General features: G+C 45.7%; 1 protein-coding gene across 2 annotated transcripts in view; it reads right to left on the reverse strand.

Annotated features, from left to right (window-relative positions):
- The window catches only part of PAK1 (p21 (RAC1) activated kinase 1), a 122,804-nt gene extending 117,683 nt beyond the window's left edge, over positions 1-5,121 (reverse strand). For both annotated transcript variants that reach the window (XM_032489496.1, XM_032489495.1), the window contains exon 1: positions 4,481-5,121. The gene's annotated coding sequence lies outside the window, so the exon portion shown is untranslated. The remainder of the gene's footprint in view (positions 1-4,480) is intronic.
- Between the last annotated feature and the right edge of the window lie 2,121 nt (positions 5,122-7,242).

Here is a 7,242-nt window from a genome sequence, read left to right on the forward strand (position 1 = left end):
AAGAGAGAGAGAGACAGCAGGCTAAATGAAGGAAAATCTTAACTCTCACAGCAATATACTTGCAAAAAATTCCTGTAGAGAAAAATTAAAGCAGCCAGGATAAGGAACATAACACATAACTGCTGGTATCAGATGGATATGGACTAGAACTGAGGTTCACCAATTATTTTCAGCAAAACCCTGAACAAGATCCCTTTGCCAGTCTGAGCCTGAACTTCCTAATCCATGAAATAGAGATACTAGCAATCATTTTACATGCTTATTTCGAAGACTAGAGAAATCTCACATCTCACATAGTATATGGTACATAACAGTTGTTCAATAATGTAAGCTGCTATTAATAAGTTTACCACCACCTAACAACTAGGTAACAATATATACTTCTCAAAGGTGTCTTTATAGTCAATGTTTCTGTTGTTTCATAAACTTGTAAGCTTGTCATAATAGTTGTTACTATCCTCATTTTACAGTTAGGACAAAAGGCACAGAGATAAAATTACTTCCGCAAAGTCATGCAGTGATACAGAGACTAAATTAAGATCTGACTTTCTCTAGGTTTAATTATCCCCTCCATCCCAAATTATAACATTAGCCCTTAGGAATTAGAATGATATCTGTGAAAGAGCATATTCTTTTTGATAACCTTAAACTTCTCTCTTTACTGTAAAAAAAGTTTTTCTCATTACTTTCTAGTTATGGTTTGGAAAGATAAAAAAAGGGGAAAAGGAAATTCATTAAAACCAGAAACAACGAAATTGAGAATTACATCAAAGTAGCAACTGCTAATTCTATCTTGACTTTTGTTTTAGTCTTCCCCAATAACAACATCAACCTCTGAGTTTAAAAAAAAAATTAAAGTCTGCTTATCAAAATAATGTTTGCTTGATAAACTACTGAAAAATTGAGGGAAAAAATTAGAAAGACAGCTTTCCCCCAGGTTTATGAGTATACATCACTTTATCCCTCTATTTAATCTCTTCATTTCAGCATTTATCATACCATGTTACAATATCTTTAACTCCTTCAGGACTTGAACCACATCTTATGTATATCTGAACATCCTGTCCCAGCATAAGACCTAGCACATGGTAGAGAAAGACTCAATAAGTGTTCGTTTATAAATAAATGAATCAACAAATGAAGCCAATCTCCCTGAGGGAAGTAAGGAAAAGAAAAAACTGGATATGGTATCTTAGCGCTAATAAGAAAGTGAAAGAAGTAAAATATTAAGAGCTTCATAAGGAAGAAAAATCTTTGTGTGGAGTCAAAAGGCCCTTGTATGGCTTTAAGTATCACTAGAGAAAGACAAAAAGCACAGGAGATCCGGAAGAGATAGTTTCAAGTTAAAAGGTTCAAAAGTTAGGGTGCTTTATTAGACTTGCAAAACCAAGTTGCAAATTCCCAAGAAACTATCCTGGGCTAGGATATTTCAACTGCAGTTTTCAGATCTTGGCTGAAAGAAAAAAAACTGGAAAAATCCTACAGGCTTTGGTGGACAAAATATACACTAAAAGGGAAGAAAAGCTCAATCTAAAATAAATCCTTCAAAATGTTAGAATCCACTTGGATTTGCACATTGGAGTGTGGTTCCTCTTCCTCCTGAGACCTATTCTTGAATCAACCCCCAGTGTAGCAGCTGGCAGTAAATGGGATTAAATCATTTTATATTATTCACTCAACAAATATTTGAGTGCCTGGTATGTGCAGGCACTGGTATTCTAGGCCCTGGGATTAAAGCAGTAAACAAAACAAAATTCTTTGCTCTCAGGAAGCTTTCAATCTAGTGACAAAAAATAGATGATATGCAATGGAATGGACTGGACTGGAGTGGAACGGAATAGAACAGAGTGGACTGGAATGGAGCGGAACAGAACGGAATGGAATGTCAGGCAGTCTGTGCTATGGAAGAATAAGGAGGAAGGGAGGTGGCAAGGAGCTGGTGTTATCAAAAGCAGATCTTTGAGTCCAGTGATTCTGAAAAATTTTCAAGCATCAGAATCACCTGGAGGGCTTGATTAAAGCCGAGATTTGGGGTCCCCAATCTTAAGAGTTTTTCATCTGTAGATCTGAGATGAGACAAATGATTTGCACTTCTAACAAATTCCCAAATTATGTTGATGCTGTTGATGCAGGGACTACACTTGCAGCTAACTGTTCTAACCCAAAGCAGTAGGTAACCGCTAACTCATGGCTCTTGACTTGCTTCTTCATTCACACACTCATTTCAAACATTTATTCAGTGCCAGGGACTTTGCTAGGCACTAAAACTAAACAGATCCTGCCCTCAAGAAATGAACAAGTTAATGGAAAAGACAGGTACAAACTCAAATATTTGCAACAGAGTGCTATAGACACCTATAAGAGTGGTCTGTATGTGAGCCAGAGGATGGCAAAGCCACTCCTTCTACGGAGGTAACAGGCAGAGAAGAGACTAAGGGACTGACTCCCAGAGATCCAACAAGCACTTATCCACACGAAGGTAGTGGGTGACATTCCAGGCAGAAAAACAGCACATGCAAAAGTACAGATGAGAAAAGGGTGGCAGGGGAGTTACAGAAAGCAAGGCTGTAAAGGCAGGCAGCACTCTAATCTCTGAGAGCTTCTTTTTTGTGTGAAAGAGTTTAAAATTTTATCTTTGGGCAATACTAGTTGGGGGTGGGAAGAAATTATTAGGTATTGTTTTACACAGATCTCTCTGGATATACATTGCCCTCTTTTTAGAAAGCACTCCTTCCTCTAAACCTAGCACAGGGCCTTGTAACATACTCTTATTAAATATACATTGAATTGAACTGAACTAAACAAACTTTTTGTCAAGTGCTATCTTATGGATGAAAGGCAGGTCACCACCTCCCCTGCAGGAGTCACTTTGGCCAGCACAAGACTTGTAAAACAGGTCCAGCAGCCTCAATTATTGCAAACTACTCCCTGTACAACTGGAGTCCCCCAGAGACTAGGGCAGGACTTCATTGTTTACCTGTCTACCTCACCCATTAGACTTTGAGCTCTTTGAAGACAGGGAATGTCTTAATAGACTGTGAATCCCCAGAGCGTTAGCTGGAGACCTGAAACATGATAACTCTCCAGAGCCAGTTAAATGAATGACTGAATAAGCAAATTAACCAGATAGACCCATGTGCTCCCATAAGTAAGAAAATGGATAAGCTTCAGGAAATGTTTCAGGGTCCGTGATTCAAAAACCCTTTTTGAGAAGGAGAGTTTCTAGTTGAGGTGAGGTGGATTTCAATATGCACTTGATTTAGGATTTCCCAAATAGGAAAAAATTGTTGTAAGTGCTGTGGTAGAAATGCTACCAAGCCTCTGACAGACTCAGTGAGAAAGTTTTGCCTGAGAGGAGTATGGGGGAAGATACCAGCAAAGACTTCACAGTGTGGGGGATTCTTCAGTGGAGTCTTGAAAGCCAAGTAGGTGGTGGATACCTGCTTGCCTCTAGGGCATAAACTCCTGGAACCTTAAGACCTGCTCAAGGTCACACAGGAAGTAGGTGAAGTCACAAGGTAAGACCAATGAGGCATCTGTGTACTACTGACTCCTGTTTTCTCCTGACAAAGTTGAGAGTGAGCCCAAAGACATAGTGGGCAAAGTTAAAGATTTTTTCTCAGGTACAATTCTTAAAATAATGCCTAGACTAGTGAATTTGAATTTTTATTGGTAACTAACTAAGTACTAACCTTTCCCTTCACCTTTCATAGTTCAGGGGGAAAAGTGTAAGATAGTTTTACCATACAGCAAGCACTTTGCTCCCAACACCCACAAACACCTCAAACTTTTCAAGTATTCTCGCAAAACACTCCCAGCAATGTTTATTGTGAAAATATTCAAGACAGTAAAGGCTATAATAATGTCCTTTGAAATGGAATAATGCACATAAAATAACTGTAATTCTCCTTTCCCTGTTTGTTTCCTAACTTCACAAGTTAGAGTATTCCCGGGGTGGGGGAGGGGCAGCAGAAGTCAAGCACTATCCAGTCGTATTTTGGAAAGAGTTGACTCCTATAGGTGATCCCCCTCCCGGCCTGGACAACTGTGATTTTTTTTTTTTTTTCTGTACACAGTGAATCCGACGCCGCCCTGCTAGGGTTCCTCGTCGCGGGCCAAGGCTGGGCCCAGAGGACCGCAAAGTTCGGGAGGGAGTCGCTCCCGGACGGGACCTGTCGGGTCTCCCGGCCGCTCCCCTCCCGCCCTCCCCCGGGACCCCGGCGTCTGAAACCGGCGGCCGCGCCGGTGAGCGCACAGGGGGCCTTTGTTGGTCCGAGAGAAGCGGCCAGCCTGGCGGGGCGACGCGGCCAGCCTGGCGGGGCGACGCCCCCGCCTCACCTCACCTGGCGCCGCCGTCCGCCCGGCCCCGCCGCGGGGAATGAATGGGCCCCGGCCCCCAACCCCGCGCCCCCCCCGACCCCGGCACCCCAGCCCCGCACCCTGCGACGCCAAGGATACCGGGCGGGAGGCTGGCTCTCACCTTCCGCGCTCGCTCCGCTCGACTCGGCTCCTCCTCCTCCTCCACCCCGGTGGCGGCGGCCCAGCCGGGGAGCGAGCGCGCGAGTGTGCGCGAGGGGCCGCTTCACTTTCTCCCTCCAGCAGCAGCAGCCGCCGCCGCCGCCGCCGCCGCGCGCTCGGCGCCTCCCCCACCCGCTCGTGCCGGGGAGTCCACTCAAGACAGGGCGTGGGTGGGAGGATCAGCGACGGTCAGGGGGACCCAACGGAGCTAGGCTACGCCGCTGAGGGGCTGCGTGCTCGGGGAGTGGGGTTCGAAGATGTGATGGGGCTCGGGTGGCCTTTGGGCGAGGAGGTAGGGAGACAGAGTTCTTCGAGGAGCTCCTGAGTGCGCGGGGCTCCGCGAAAGAAGGGCCAAGGGTCAGAGGGAAAGCGTCTGTGGAGTAAGACAGCAGAGCCTGTGAGGGAGGCGGCGGGAGGCGCGACGGACGAGTCGTGGAGGAGGGGTGTGTGGGGGAAGCCGTGAGGGGGCGTCTACAGTACTGCCCACACCTTGGACTCCAGCTGCGGTTACGGCTGGGCCACCTCCCGCGCCTCAGCCCAGCTATTGTAAGCCTCCGGGCCTGCGGACCGCCTCTCTCACCGGCCCCCGCCCCCTCCCCCGCGAGGCGGAGGCGCCGGCGGAGCCGGGCCGGGCCCGCCCCGCCTCCCGCAGGTGGGAGGGGGCGGGGAGGGCTGGACGGACCCACGTGAGCGAGGCCAACCCAGGAGTGGGGGAGGGCGAGCTCCTAGGATGACGTCATCGGCGCGTGACGCCAGCGGCAGGGGAATCACTCGGCTGCCGCGTGATGTCATTGTGCCCGAGTCTCTTTTCGAGTCTTTTTTCCAGACCCGCGCTCCCTGCTGCTGCAGGGTGCTTTGACCCAGCCTTTCTCCAGGAAGGTTTTGGAACGGTTTCAGGGGGCGTCAGTAGTGTAGTCAGGGTCGAAAAAGACGGCTGACCCCCTAGTCTTGGGGTCCTCTTCAGGTTACAGAGCACCACCGCATCCGCTAGCTCCTTGCCAAGCGTTGAATTTGGAAACTACCCCATCTCCAGTCACCTCAGAGCCAGACATTTATTATACGGGTTTTTTTTTTTTTATGGTGGGGGGGGGCAAAGAAATGATAATGGAAGTTTCAACTATTGTGAACTGACCGAAAGGGGGGCTTCCTTTCCCGATTTTCTCTACCACGGAGGCTACATTCAACGCAAACCTTTTTCCTGAGCTCATACTGTTTTCCAGTGTCTCCAACGTGTTTCCCAATGGAATGCTTGCATACTCCACCGGTACCTCAAATTCCACATGCCCAAAACTGAAACAACACGAGAGACTAAGGGTTTGGAATCAGATTACTTTGCGTCAAATCCCAGCTGTACAAATGTTAGTGATAGGACCGTAACATTTCTAAGCCACAATTTCTCCCTAAGTAGTACCTGTATACCCTTAACTTGATCTCTCTAACATAAGGATAGTAAGTACAATTTAGCATGTATTATGCCCTTTGGAATGTTGGTTATTCCTATTACCATTTTACCCCAAACTTGCGTCTCTTGTTACTTCCTGGTCTTTGAATGGACCACCATCAAGCAGTCCACTAAGCCAGAAACGTGACTATAGCCCCCATTCTTCCTCTCACCACACTTAGCTAATGGGTCACCAGTTCTTGCAGAGTCTCCTAAATATTTCTCAAGCCCTTGCCCTTCTCTTCACTCACTACCATCAACTAGACAACTGGAGCAGCTTTCAGCCTCTCCAGGTTCAACCCATTCATTCTTCCTGGTAACCAGAGTTGCCTTTTAAAACTACAAATCTGATGCCTTCCCCTGATTAAATACTCTGAAACACTACTGTTGCTTTAAGGATGAAATCCAAATTTTTTAACTTGACCCTGTACAACCTTGGTGACTTTCTAACTTCGTCTCACATGGTATATCTTTTGTTCCAGCCACACTGAAATGCTACTTAATGTTCTTTGAACACATGTTTCTTCATGTCTCTGAGCCCTTCTCTATCTCACTGGCCAACATCTATTCATTCTACAAAGCCCAACGCAAACGTCCTGTTCATTTGTTCATTCAACTAATACTTTTTAAATTTCCATGTGCCTTCACAATGCTGTAATCTTACATTACTTCCATGCCTTTTATGGCATGTAGCACATAGTGTAGCAACTGTATTTGTGTGTTTGACGCCCTGAGCTCCTTGAGAGCAAGTCATATTCCTACCCATGCTATCCGTATCCCCGGCATCTAGAATAGTGCCTGACACATAGTAAGAATCGGTGTTATAAAAATGTATTTAATAAATGCTAGTGTAATGCTTATCATGTGCCAGATACTGTTCTAAGCACTATCTCTTCTAAGTATCTAACAACCCTTTGAGATAGACTCCTGTTCCCCCTCCCATTTTATTGGTAAGGAAACGGAGGTGCAGAGGGGTTAAGTAATTTAACCCAAGATCATAACCCAGTAAATTAATTCTAATCTAAACTGTTATTGCATGGTCTCGGTAGTGGGTAGAATAATGGCTCCCTAAAAATGTTCACATCCTAATCCTCAGAACCAATGAATATGTTACTTTCCATGACAAAAGGAACTTTGCAGGTGTAATTAAATTAAAGATCTTGAGATAGGTAGGTTATTCTGGATTATACAGGTGGATTCAGTGTAATTACATGGATCCTTAAACAGAAAAGGAAGCAGAAGAGTGAGGAAGAGGTAAATTAGATTACAGATGTCAGGTGTGA

This window comes from Camelus ferus, chromosome 10 (assembly GCF_009834535.1).
Source record: "Camelus ferus isolate YT-003-E chromosome 10, BCGSAC_Cfer_1.0, whole genome shotgun sequence".
NCBI classification, from domain to species: domain Eukaryota; kingdom Metazoa; phylum Chordata; class Mammalia; order Artiodactyla; family Camelidae; genus Camelus; species Camelus ferus.